A 13,568-nucleotide genomic window follows, 5' to 3' on the forward strand; every position below is an offset into this window, starting at 1 on the left:
ACCACATGGAAGGTATCTCTGACAAGTTATAGCCTCAGGAGGGAGAGGATGGGCCTCATGTCGATAATGATGGAAAGAGGAGAAGCTCACTATGGGAACAGCCTCACAGGGGAACCCAGAGAATGCAGTATTCCTGGCTTGGGGGTTTGGTGCTGAGGGATGTTCTGTCAAATGTTTAAAGTATATTGCAAATTGGGGATCGGGCATGGCTTTAAGAAACTGAGTCCAGTCCAAGAAGGGATTACAAAAGAGACAGAGATCCTCCCAGGTACATAATCAGGCAATGAGTTCCTGGATTGGGGCTGGGGTAGTCTCAATATAAATCCTGTGAAAGAAGGAGACCACTGTTGCCTAAGGCCGAAAGGGACAGCCACTCATTCTGATCTACTTGGGAAAGAAAAAGGGAGAAAACCAAAAGTTGAGAGAAAAGCTTCAGTGCGCTGAGGTTTCAGCTTTGCCCATGTAGCATTGGCAGTCTGGTAAAAGCCCCTGGCCAGCCCCTGATCTCTTGGGTTGCCTGTCTATCAGCTGTAGTGGGCTTGAAGCCTTTTTCCAGATTTCTGAGGAAGAAGCCCTCCTTAGTCAGAGAGAGTGTTCCACTATAGCTAAGCTGTGGTCGGGGGCTCTACTGGAGAGCAGACTCCACCGGAGTGCTGGATGATCACAGCCACTTCCTAGGCAGTCCCCTCCAATATGGCACAAAGTGTACTGACCTCAGATGAAGAAGGTCCCTTCATGGTCGCTAAGATGATGTGCTGGAATTCTTGGGTGGTGAGAGTTTTTGTTCCACACTTGGATAGAAATCAAAGGCAGGAATGCAAGCAAAGATCAAAGGACTTTTATTTGCAGAGAAGTGAAAGAAAAGTCCACATGCAGAGGCATGTGGTGGAATCCAATCATCCCCTGAGTTGGGTTGGGTATCAGGTTTTATAGTTTTTTTGTTGCCAGTAGGAGGGAGTATTTTCAGCGTGAAGATTTTGGCACAAACAGGTATCTCTTGGGATGAAGACGTGGGGCATTTCTTTCCCTGGCTAATCACCATTTTTGGAGAACACATGGACTTTCTGTAGTCTGCCCTTTAGTCCCAGGTACTCAAGAGGCAGAGGTAGGAGAATCATAGTCTGAGGTTGGTCTGGGCAAAAGCATGAGACACTATCTGGGGAAAAAAAAAAACAAAACAATGCTGAAAGCAAAAGGAGTGAGATGGTAGAGCACTTGCCTGTACCTTTGGATCTATATGCTCTCTATAGGTTTTCAGCTGATCCTCTTATTTTCAATTCAGTCATCAGTCTCATCTTCAGAGGTTTGTGGCTTCTCCAATTTCCCAGTCTTTTTGAAATTCTGCATATAAGATAGTTGTCTGGCTGCAGGCAGTGAGGTTTTAGCTTTATACCCTTTGCTAAATCAGTCAACATTCAACACTTGTTGGCATCTCCTCTGCTCTTGTCACTCTGTTGTGCTTTTATGCCTTGAAAAATTCCTTTAAAGTTTAGTAGAGAGTTATTTTTGAAAAGAGTAGAAACAGGCATGAATAGTCATTTCATCATTTTAAATCACAAGTCTCTCTCTCTCTGTGTCTGTCTGTCTCTGTATATATTGCTTAATCATTTCACAGGATATTCTCTGTTGTCACCTAAAAGACAGAGATTCCTTTATAAGTCAGTATTTATTTAGCATCTGACTAGGAACTTTGAAAGAGAAAAAAAAAACTGGAGATGGCAATAAAAAGTAGAAGATGGGTAAAAGCTGGAAAAAATATCTTTGTTTCTAGGGCAGAAATATCCATCAAGTAAAGCAAACTGTGAATCAGCCCTTTCCCTTTCTTTATGTGACCTGGAGAGAGGGCTCTTCTCCCAAATGCCACCTAAGGTGCAACAAAGTGCATCCATGCTTGTCCTCTGAAAGTCAACCAACTTGTGAGTTATAAAGAACAATCTTCAGCTTATTGCTTGACAAAAATGCTAAACTAAGGTCCATGTTCTGATAAAGATAGCAATGATCCTGATAGTAGACAGGACTAAAATTTTATTTATTAATTTAGTAACCTGTGCTTGATACAAGGAACTAGGACCATTGGCCATTTTATAACTGTTTGCCATGGTGAAATAGGTGCGGCATGTTGACCCATGGAGTATTTCTATCCTCTCTAAAGCAGCCAACTCAGAAGGTTGCCAATGATGACAGGTGCTCGATCTGTGCACAGAGCACTAATGTATTAACTTCTAGTTGAAGTCCTGTTTGGCAAAGTTTTACCACTTCAAAAATGTGACTAGAGTCTAAGTTTCCAAAGGGAGTTCCCACAATAAGAATTTTTCTGAGATGATATCAGACTGTAGTTCACAGATAAATCAGTTTCTTTCAGAGATGTCAGTAGTTATAAGCTACTTACTGAAATGATACAGAAGCCTTTCCCTGTGGACTCACCCTAAAATATCAAAAAGAAATGTAAGCTGGGCTAGTATGGAAGATATAATTTGAAGCTAAATTTAGCCGTTATCATTTCTTCATTTCATACCTAAATATACTGACCATTTCCAGCACATGTGATTTTCTCAAAGTTCTAGCAATTATGGAGAGCGTCTTTTAGTTTGGCAATGTTTACATTGAAGAAAATGTGAATATTGGTGGTGTTTCAATGTTTCCAAATGAAGTCTTTCCTGCTGTGAAGGATCCCCAGCCTATTTTCAGAATGTGCAGATACGTCTTGCAGAGGTCAAAATTGGTGGTCCTCATGGTGGGTTCAGAACACGCGTGCAGCCGTCATCTGAGCTCCAACCCCTGGGAAAGAGAGCTCCTGGATCCCATCCTATCTCTTCTCCCCTAGCACATTTACCCTAGTGACTGTCTCCTCTCTCACCTGCATCATCAGATTGTCTTCAGTGTTCCTCCATTGACTCTCTTATGTAAGCATACACGCGCACACACACACATTTCTCTGACCTTCCAAAAAGTAAAGATCCTCTTTTTGGCCCACTTCTCCTTTCAGCCACTTCCCCATTTCTTACGTCCCCAAGAACTCTTCTAAAGATATGTACATACCTTACCTGCTCCTTCTTGAATCTATTCCAATCAGGCTTCTGTCCCCCACCAGTGCACTAAAACCGCTCTTAACAGGGTCACCAATGTCCCTAAATGTTGAATGCTCATTTTTTGGAACTGGCAGTGCACGTGTTCCATTGACTTCCTTCTCCTTATGGCACTTTCTTCTCTGCAATACACATTTGGCTGGGTTTTCTCTTGTTCGCTGGCTGTGTCTTCTCATCTTGCTTTGCTGATAGCTCCTCATCTCCCCAAATTCCATATAAAGTGTTTTAGTGCTCACTCAGTCCCTTGACCTATTCCCTTTTCTAATTGTTTTCCTCAAAAATATCCACTCTATGACATCAAATGCTGTGATTCTCCCAAATTACTCTCCTGAGTTATAGACAGGTAGACCCAATTACCTAACTGATAACTCTACTTGGAGATATAATAGACATTTCAAACCTAGTAGGTTAAAAAGAGAGGAGGAAGAAAGGAGAGAGAGGAGAGAGAGAGAGACAGACAGACAGACAGAGACACAGACATCCTATTTTTTTCTTTTTCCTTTTAAAATTTTTTTTTATTATTCATTTATTCACATGTGCATACATTGTTTGGGTCATTTCTCCCCCCTGTGCCCCTTCCCACTTGCTTCCAGGCAGAGCCTGTTCTGCCCTTATCTCTAATTTTGTTGAACAGAAGACATAGCAATAATAAGAAAGACAAAGTGTTTTTGCTAGTTGAAATAAGGATAGCTATACAGAGAGATTCCTAGCATTGCTTCCATGTATAAATGTGTTACAACCCAAGTTGATTCATCTCTAACTGATCTTTACACTGGTTCCAGACCCCCTTCTCATGTTGACCTCTGTCGCTTTAAGGTTTCTGCGTTAGTTCCTCTGGAGTGGGGACATCAAACGCTTTCATGTTTTGGGTTTTCTACCTATTCCTATATCTCCTGTATGTGCTCTCCCTTTGTTGTGTGACCCAAGTCCAACCACATTGCTGTATTGCCCTAGATTTAAAGTCCACATATGAGGGAGAACATATGCTTTTTGGTCTTCTGAGCCTGGCTAACCTCACTCAGAATGATTTCTCCAGTTCCATCCATTTACTTGCAAATGATAAGATTTCATTCTTCTTCATGGCTGAGTAAAATTCCGTTGTATATAAATACCACATTTTCTTGATCCTTTCATCACTAGTGGGGCTTCTTGGTTGTTTCCATAGCTTGGTTATTGTGAATAGTGCTGCAATAAACATGGGTGTGCAGGTGCCTTTGGAGTAACCTGTGTTGCATTCCTTTGGGTATATCCCCAGGAGTGGAATTGCTGGATCATATGGCAGATCTATGTTTAGATTTTTAAGAAGCCTCCAAATTTTTTTCCAGAGTGGTTGCACCAGCTTGCATTCCCGCCAGCAGTGTACAAGAGTTCCTTTTTTCTCCACATCCTCAGCAGTACCTGTTGTTGGTGGTGTTTTTGATGATGGCTATTCTAACGGGGGAGGTAGAATCTTAGTGTAGTTTTGATTTGCATTTCCTTTAAGACATCCTATTTTTCACCACTCTCCCCAACATCATAGTTTTACCATCTTGATGAATGGTAATCCCAGACTTGATTCCATTCAAGCCAAAATTCTTGAAGTCTTCTTTAATGACTTATTTTTCTCTCACACTCCTTTTCAAATTTGTTAGCAAATACTTTTGTCTCTATCTTCAAAATGCAGGCCAAATTTAACCCTGTCTCTCCCCTTCACCAGTAACAATCTTATCCCAGCAACCTTCATTTCTAGCCTAGGTTACTGCTATAGAAGCTACCTCTCAGGTCCCCATTCCAACCCTTTTTCTGTATGCTTTCAACAGGTCACTCCTCAGCTTAAAATGTGCCAGTGGCCCCCTAACTCACCAGGACACAGACACAGACCTCACAATAGCTAGCACACAAGACCCTGAAGTATCCTGTTCTCCCTGACACTTCTCTGACCTCCCCTCCCCAGACTCTCCCTCTAGGTTGCACTGATTGGGCTACACTGGCCTTTCTGAGCTCACTGCACCAAGTCCCAGGCCCAGACTTTGACTGCTATTTTCTCTTTATGTGACTATGAAAAGAAGATATTTGTGTGGCTCATTTCTTTAATCCCCAAGTGTTCAGTAAGGCTTTTCTTTGCCATTGCACTTGATAGAGCAACACACTCCTAACATCTATCCCACACCCCTTTAAATTCCTTCAATGCTTGCCTTTCTACCTCATACACTATATATTTTACCCATTTTTTATAATAGGTATCCCCATAATTGAATGTGAACTTATTCCAGGGAAGGGACCTTCGTCTCTTTTGTTCACTGCAAATCTCCAGATCCTAGAATAGTGCCCTATATGCAGTAGGTGCTCAATAAATGCTGTTGAATAAGTGAATTCACGCACAGGGATTTTATAACCTGGACTCTTACTATAAAACAGCACGTTTATACTTCCTTTTGAAGTTTCAGATTTAGCACCACTGGGGGTGGGATGTGTCTTGCCAAACACAGAATGGTGCACTTCCCCTATCACTTCCTGTTTTCTCTTCCCCGTGTTGATTGTACAGTAGCTGACTCTCTATGGCAGCATCCGTATTGGCTCCTACTTGTGTTAGTCGTGGAATAATACCTTTCTTTTTCATACAAATAAAAAGTAGCAGGGAGGAATATGAAGAAAAAGAATTTTGTTTGCACATCTTTCATGGATACTCTAACGCTCATCTCGAGCCTTTCAGGTTGAGCACCTGTGCCTGCCTCTCGTCTAGGTAACCGTTTCCTTTATGGCCTCAGCCAGCATCTAGATACTAACTTTCAAATTGTACCTCAGCTGAACTCTGATGAGTCCGAGACTCACAGAACCATCTACTTAACAGAGACCACTGCTGGGAGTTCTCAGATCCATCTCAAATCCATCCCTAAAATGACATCTTCACCTCCCTCCCAAACCAGCTACTGTAACCTCTTCATCCCTCAACCACAACTCCATTTTCTCCAGTGTGCCTTATAATTAATGGCGTCACAAGATGCCATGTGAACTTGAGCTAGACTCTCAGAGTCATTGAGAATTGCTCTACTTTTCTCTCATTCCCAACATACCTTTTACCTACCAAATCCTGTGACTTCTACCCTCTAAATGTCTCCTATTTTTTTCTCTCCCTGGTTTTGTGTGTGTGTGTGTGTGTGTGTGTGTGTGTGTGTGTGTGTAGTGGGTATTTTCAAGATAGGGTCTCTTGAACTATTTGCCTGGGCTGGTCTCGAATCACAATCCTCCGATCTCTGCCTCCAAGTAGCTAGGATTACAGTCATGAGCCACTAGCACCTGGCAGCTTTTTCTTTCTTGGTCTTCTGTAATAATCACCTAAGTGATCTCTAGCCTTGAATTCCCCCTGTCTTCAACTTCACCCAACTCCATTCCAAATCCATGTTGCTAATCCTGCCATTTAAAAATATGTATTTTAAATCCTATGAGCTGGGCACCGTGGCTCATGCCTGTAATCCTAGCTACTCAGGAGACAGAGATCAGCAGGATCATGGTTTGAAGCCAGCCTGGACAAATAGTTCAAGAGACCCTATTTCAAAAGAAAAAAAAAATCACAAAAAAGGGCAGGTGGAGTAGCTCAAGGTGTAGGCCCTGAGTTCAAACCCCAGCACCACACACACACACACACAAATCCTATGTAGCTTAGACTTTCTGATACCTAAGCCCTGTATCAGGGCATCTAAGGTGCTTCAGGATCTGCTTCCTGTCTACCTCCTCATGTGTATCGCCGGCTTCTTCCTTCCATATTCCCTGTGCGGTACTGTTTCCTCATTTCCATGTTCTATGCCCACTTCACCTCTGCTGCTTTGCCTTTTTCCTGTGAGACCTTTCCTGTACATACTTGCCTGACTTCTCTCATTTCAGGATATAGATTAACTATTGTCACCTCTCTGAAGTGTTCCGTGACAGTCCATGAAACACACATTTTACAGAGTTCTATCACAACATTTCACAACAGTCTATTGTTATTTGTTACTGTCTCTAGACCACAGCCTCTCAAGGACAAAGATTAGGGATTAATCACCTTTATATCTCTAGAAAGTAATGCAGTGGATGGCACATAGGATATACTCAATACATGTAAGAATGAATGGGTAGAAAGCTGACAAGGACAGAGATTTGGCTCAATTTTATTCCCTTTCATTAGCAATCTTTATCCCAGTGGTTATTATAAGCCGTCATCTTGTGGACTTAGAATAATAAAATAATAGAATAACAGATCACCTAGTTTTAAATGTCTCTCAATCTTTTCCAGGAATTATGAATCACAGGATGGGTGTCGTATATCATATGCTACGTCATAATATTAAATATATTGTAGGGCTGTACAAACAAGTTAATCATTCCACCAGGCACAGGGCAGAACAATGGAGAGCTTACAATTAACATAAACTCCAGGGGCAGAAAACATAACTTAAAGAAAATATACAAGCTAGAGAGCAAACTATTAGCATTGTAATGTGTTAATTCATTTCATTTTCTGTTTAAAATGTCCTAACTAATTAGTTAAAAATACCAACACAGCCTCACTAATTTTGTTTTTTCTATGTGTTAGTAATTAAAAACTCTGTGTTTCACATTGTCAGCTTTAACTTGTTTCTCCTCCACCCTCCTGTAAAAAATTCCTGCTTGTCTGAAAATGGTTCTATTGAGCAACACCATTACAGGCCTTTTGATTGCCGTCAGCCACGGACCACTCCTTACCACTGCTCTGGATTCATTGAAGACTCTGGCGCTGTAAAGCCTTCCACCTAATATCCACCCACATTTTAGGGTGACATCATATCCATGCTTGACACCTCGGGCACTTATTTCCTTGTCTTACTCATTTCCAGTGACATTCTCTACTTTAGCCACTCATTTCCATGTAGACACACCCTGGAAACTGCCTCACCTGGAATTTTTCCAACCCTGAAAACATTTTCTTTCTGATATCAGACGCAGGGGGCATAGCCTTTGATGAATCATTCTCAATCTATGACCTGCATGACAAGATTCCCTGCTTTCTGTCTCCCTCAGTTCCTGTCTGTCTTCATTCTCTTCTCTTCTGATTGACATCTGTAGTCTATCTCTTCTCTCTCTTTATTCCCAATGGCCTCAATTTTCCTGTCTTGTTTTGTTTTTTCCGTTGTACCTGCCTGACAAAATACGAAAACTGGATGAACCCCTCTGTTCTCACCTTAAATCTTCAGATAATCAATTGAAAGAATACCAAATGGACACTAAGCCATTTGAACTGAATACTTAACACTGCCTGTGTTTCTTCATCAACTTCTCTCCCATTTCCCCTCCCCCATTTCCCACTTTTCCTACTTTTCTCAAGTTTCCACCCTTCCACCATTACACCTTTTCCTGACTCTCAATGGAAAACATTTGTTGGTGTTCTAATTAGCACGTGTAAGGCAAGTATCAACCTTCCCCACAAAGGCTGTTTTCAAGGTTCACTTTGGTGAACCTTTGGTGTTTTAGGGGAAACAAAGGTTTGTCTCTCAACACCTGGTGACTGTTTCTCTGTGTTGCCTGCACCTCCCTTCTCAACTCCACTGAAGCAGTCTCTGCACTGCTGAATGCATGGGCACAGTGGATGAGTGCATATGGGACAGGCTATTAAATAACAACAACAACAACTAAAGCTGAATGCATCCATCCATTCATTCCTTACAATTTTACCATGTAAAGCTATCCTGATATATCAGATTTTTTTTCTGAAGACTAGGTGATAGATCTCTTATTGTGTAAGGGAAAATTAAACAAGAAAACCTAAATAATAAAAATAAAATAATAACAAAAACTCTTGACTATATATAATTGTAGCCATTGTCTAAGAGAAAAACAAGAAAAAAAATCAAATTATTCTCAAGAGGTGTCCTCATGGATAGATTCAATTGATAACAATGGTCCCTTGTCCTGAAGGACAGTAGATCAGTCCTACTTTCAGAAAGGTAGAACTATTTCTTCAAAATCTTGCAGTGTGAATATCCACCCCAACTTAAGGAAGCTGCACCCCACTTTTGGGGTTGGTCTGGCCATGGGATCCAGACTACAGTCCCTGGTTAATGCATATACAGAAATGACTAGAAATAATGGCTGTCAGGTTCAGTTAGGAAATAGGCACGTCTAATTTGTCTTCTAGTGTACAACCTGTCACAAAGCTTGAGAGATTTCAGTAAGTCTTTGAGGCAACAAAGAAAGAGGAAAATGTAAACTGGCAGAGTCTCAGTGTTGCCTTTGTCTGAGAGATGAATTAGGTGTGTTTCTTCCAACAAATCCAGGCAATCCTTGATATATCTTCTTTTCCTTAGTTTCTTACCCACTCCCTTTAAAGTTCAAGCAACACTTCTACAGTGCCTGTTTACTCTGCTCTTGAAGTTCTTAGAGTTTGGGTCCATGATGACTTGCAGGGTAAATGTAGACCATGGTGTGTACTGTCGTTATATTCCTGTGAGTGCTATATTCCCGACATTCCCCTAACTTATGTCAACTAACCCTCCCTGCTAGCATACAAACACATCCTGTCAAAGAAGCTTAACACCTTTGAGAGAAAGCAGTTCTCTTGAAAGGAAAACAAAGAGTCAGTTACAATATTCCGCATGATAAAAGAACTCAGAGCTGTTGACTCCCAACTGTCTAACTATAGGACCAGAAATTCCCACTGTGGCCTGCTAGAACCTTTGCAAAATAAACAATTTTTAGCTCAGAGGGATTAGCTGAGTCCATCGCTGTACGATACAGAAAATTGTCTTCTTTGAAGAGGGATTTCCCTTCAGGACTCTGGACCTCATAACATCTATATTTTATGATTATTCTGCTCTAACCCTCTGTCAGATCTCAGTTCATCTGAAGTTTCAGAGAACTGTCCTCTGTCTAAAGACCATTTTTGGCCTCTTTGTCACACATGACTATGTATGTATTTGCTTTTTGTTATAATTGATGTGGCAAAATTGGCACGGGAATTAAATTTTTTCCACATACAAATATGTAAAGTTAACATATAATCATGCATGATATTATGAAGTTTGGTTTATTGGGAAACAGACTGTTATAACTTGACTCAAGGAGTTTTTTGTGCCAGCATAGTAGGTCTTTTTTTTTTTTTCATTTTTCTTTTATTATTCATATGTGCATACAAGGCTTGGTTCATTTCTCCCCCCTGCCCCTACCCCCTCCCTTACCACCCACTCCGCCCCCTCCCTCTCCCCCCCTCAATACCCAGCAGAAACTATTTTCCCCTTATCTCTAATTTTGTTGTAGAGAGAGTATAAGCAATAATAGGAAGGAACAAGGGGTTTTGCTGGTTGAGATAAGGATAGCTATACAGGGCATTGACTCACATTGATTTCCTGTGCGTGGGTGTTACCTTCTAGGTTAATTCTTTTTGATCTCACCTTTTCTCTAGTTCCTGGTCCCCTTTTCCTATTGGCCTCAGTTGCTTTAAGGTATCTGCTTTAGTTTCTCTGCGTTAAGGGCAACAAGTGCTAGCTAGTATTTTAGGTGTCTTATCTATCCTCACCCCTCCCTTGTGTGTTCTCGCTTTTATCAAGTGCTCAAAGTCCAATCCCATTGTTGTGTTTGCTAATGTCCACATATGAGGGAGAACATACGATTTTTGGTCTTTTGGGCCAGGCTAACCTCACTCAGAATGATGTTCTCCAATTCCATCCATTTACCAGCGAATGATAACATTTCGTTCTTCTTCATGGCTGCATAAAATTCCATTGTGTATAGATACCACATTTTCTTAATCCATTCGTCAGTAGTGGGGCATCTTGGCTGTTTCCATAACTTGGCTATTGTGAATAGTGCCGCAATAAACATGGATGTGCAGGTGCCTCTGGAGTAACAGTCTTTTGGGTATATCCCCAAGAGTGGTATTGCTGGATCAAATGGTAGATCGATGTCCAGCTTTTTAAGTAGCCTCCAAATTTTTTTCCAGAGTGGTTGTACTAGCATAGTAGGTCTTACACTAGGTTTTGCAGTCAGTCCCTCAATTGCTATTAATCTGAAACCGCTGGTAATAACAACCCCTTTTGAATATCAAAACCTGTATCCTTTCTAGTATCCTTGGATTAAAAATATCATGAAGTCAGAAATACTTATATATTCATTTTAGTTTGTTAATCACAATAGCATCCATATACTTTTATAAATATCAGTTTGTTAATTTATGCTACCAGAAATGGTTTGACCGAGTCTGAAGATTCACAGACCCCTTAAAATCGTTCCCTGAGACTCCTTTTCCAATCCTGCCATACCTGCTTTCTTCTTCTTTTAGCCCTCAGTTACGTATGAGCTATTGGCAATAATCTTCATCCCAACAGCAAAACTACACTCCATGGATTCTTTTAATTGTTCGTCAATATTTTTATCCTCCAAGAAACTTCTCATGTTCATTCTTCAATATGTTCTTTTAAATTCATTATTTAACACACTTTAAGCACATTTGGCACCTATCGTGTGACAAGTACTGTGCGTGGTATGTCCAAGCATAATCACACTTCACCTTTACAGTAAGTGCTCACAATAACACTTGGAGAGGTTATAATTTCACCACTTGACGTATGAAGAAAGTGATGACATGGACAGGTCTAAAGGTTTTTAATGAAAAGAGCCTAGATCTCAAGCTTATCTTCAAAGCCTCTATTTTTTCCACTGTATTGAACCTGTTATGATGCATCATAGTGTCCTTAGTGTCTGTGGGAATCACACACCACATAGCCCCCCCACTTTTTTTACCAGTTCATATTGTAGGTGCTGAATGAGGGCAGTAAGAATACATTGCACATCAAAGAACATATCAAACTGCTTCTAATCTAATAAAAATCTAATTAGTAGTGAATTTTTAAAAGATGACTTACCACACTCAAAAGCAATTGTTTTACCTTTAACACAATAATTTTACCTTAATTTATCCAACATTTAGAAAAGTAGGTCAAATATACTTTCCCTTATCTACATAATGGGTATTTACTATATACATTTAGATACATTGAATAAAAGTGCTCAGAATCAAGTTATAGAGATGCTGTAGTCATTTCAAATTCGGTGTCTGCTAAACCTTGCCAGGAATATACTGGCCTCTGTGGAAGTCCTTGTAACCAGGCAAACATGACATTGCTATGGCATTGTCTCTTGGAACAAAATAAGGTCCCAAGGTCTTTGGGGAGCAGAGGCCACTTTGGACTTCATCTCAAACCAGAGTCTAAGGAAGTCAACCATAAAGTACACAATGACACTCAAAAATAGAAGAACTTTGCTCCCATCTGTAGTATTCTAAGTGCCTAATTTGTTCGCTAGGGTGTCTATTTTGTCTTTTGACAGAAGAGTAAAGCTCAAGCTTAAATATTTATTTTGGAAAGCAAGATCAACTTATTTTAACAGTGTAAACAGCCAAAAAGAAATGAAATAAGTTGGTGAGGTGGAAAGCTGTGTTTCTTCTGACAGGAGGAAGAGCTGAGGTGGTGGGAAGGAGAGTCTGAACAACAACTGGGCAAACACCAATAAGCATACAGGAACTGGATGCAAATCCAAGAGTGGGGAAGAACTTTGATGTGTGAAGGTGATAATCATTATTCAGGCATGAACACACTTGAACAGGTATGCCAAAGCCATTGTGTTGAAATTTTACACCTATAAAAACATGCTAGCCATAAGAAAAGTAGGACATGTGTGCACAGCTGGTATTTTCATTTTCTTTTGAAACAAGATTCTTTTATATACCAACACTTATGGCCTAACCTTAAGTCCCTGAGCTGAGAATTGAGAAATGTGAGTTGGAGAATCAAATCTCACATGAACCACCAAGCTTACTTTAGGAAAACCAATGAATAATAGAATTATAACCCTGAAAGAAGCTTCAGAATCTTCTTAATCCCATCACTTCATTCTGCAGCAGCTGAGATCCATCTGTACTTTGGTTTTTCCAGTCTGTTGAATATGTCATTCACTTCTCTTGCCTCTATCGCAGAATGAAGTGAGGATCAAATGTAATAGGAGATCTGAGAGGGTCTTGCCCCTGTAATTTCTTTCTTCTCTGGATTCACAATACTATTTATTGTTATTCCTGTTGTTTCACCTTTTTGTTTTGTTTTTTAATTGCTTAGGTTTGCATGTTATACTGTATTTCCCTGTTTTAGACTGACCTTGAATATGAAGCTAAGGACTTACGTTAAGTAGCAAATAAAGAGCCTCAAACAGATTATTTGTTGAGCAAATAACAACTAAAATAACTATACAACAGCTACTGGGCTACTGTGTATAACATTAAATCCTTAGAAATGGGTACCATTGACTCATCTAAGGAAGCCCGGGCCAGGGATTAAGCAACTGTCCCCAAATACACAATTACAAAGTAATGGAATAGAGACCACCCTTGAATTTCTCTGGCACAAAAGCCCTACTTTTTCCATGCAAACATGCTGACTTAAAGTGATTTTGAAATAATTTTGACAACTATTTCACTTCCCCCAAGGGACCTAGGAGATGGGG

General features: G+C 40.4%; 1 long non-coding RNA gene across 2 annotated transcripts in view; it reads left to right on the top strand.

Annotated features, from left to right (window-relative positions):
• LOC141413959 (uncharacterized) overlaps positions 1–13,568 on the top strand; it is a 63,250-nt gene that overhangs the window by 8,018 nt on the left and 41,664 nt on the right. For both annotated transcript variants that reach the window (XR_012439018.1, XR_012439017.1), the window contains exon 2: positions 12,525–12,677. This is a non-coding gene — a long non-coding RNA (uncharacterized lncRNA). The remainder of the gene's footprint in view (positions 1–12,524; positions 12,678–13,568) is intronic.

This window comes from Castor canadensis, chromosome 11 (assembly GCF_047511655.1).
Source record: "Castor canadensis chromosome 11, mCasCan1.hap1v2, whole genome shotgun sequence".
Classification (NCBI taxonomy): domain Eukaryota; kingdom Metazoa; phylum Chordata; class Mammalia; order Rodentia; family Castoridae; genus Castor; species Castor canadensis.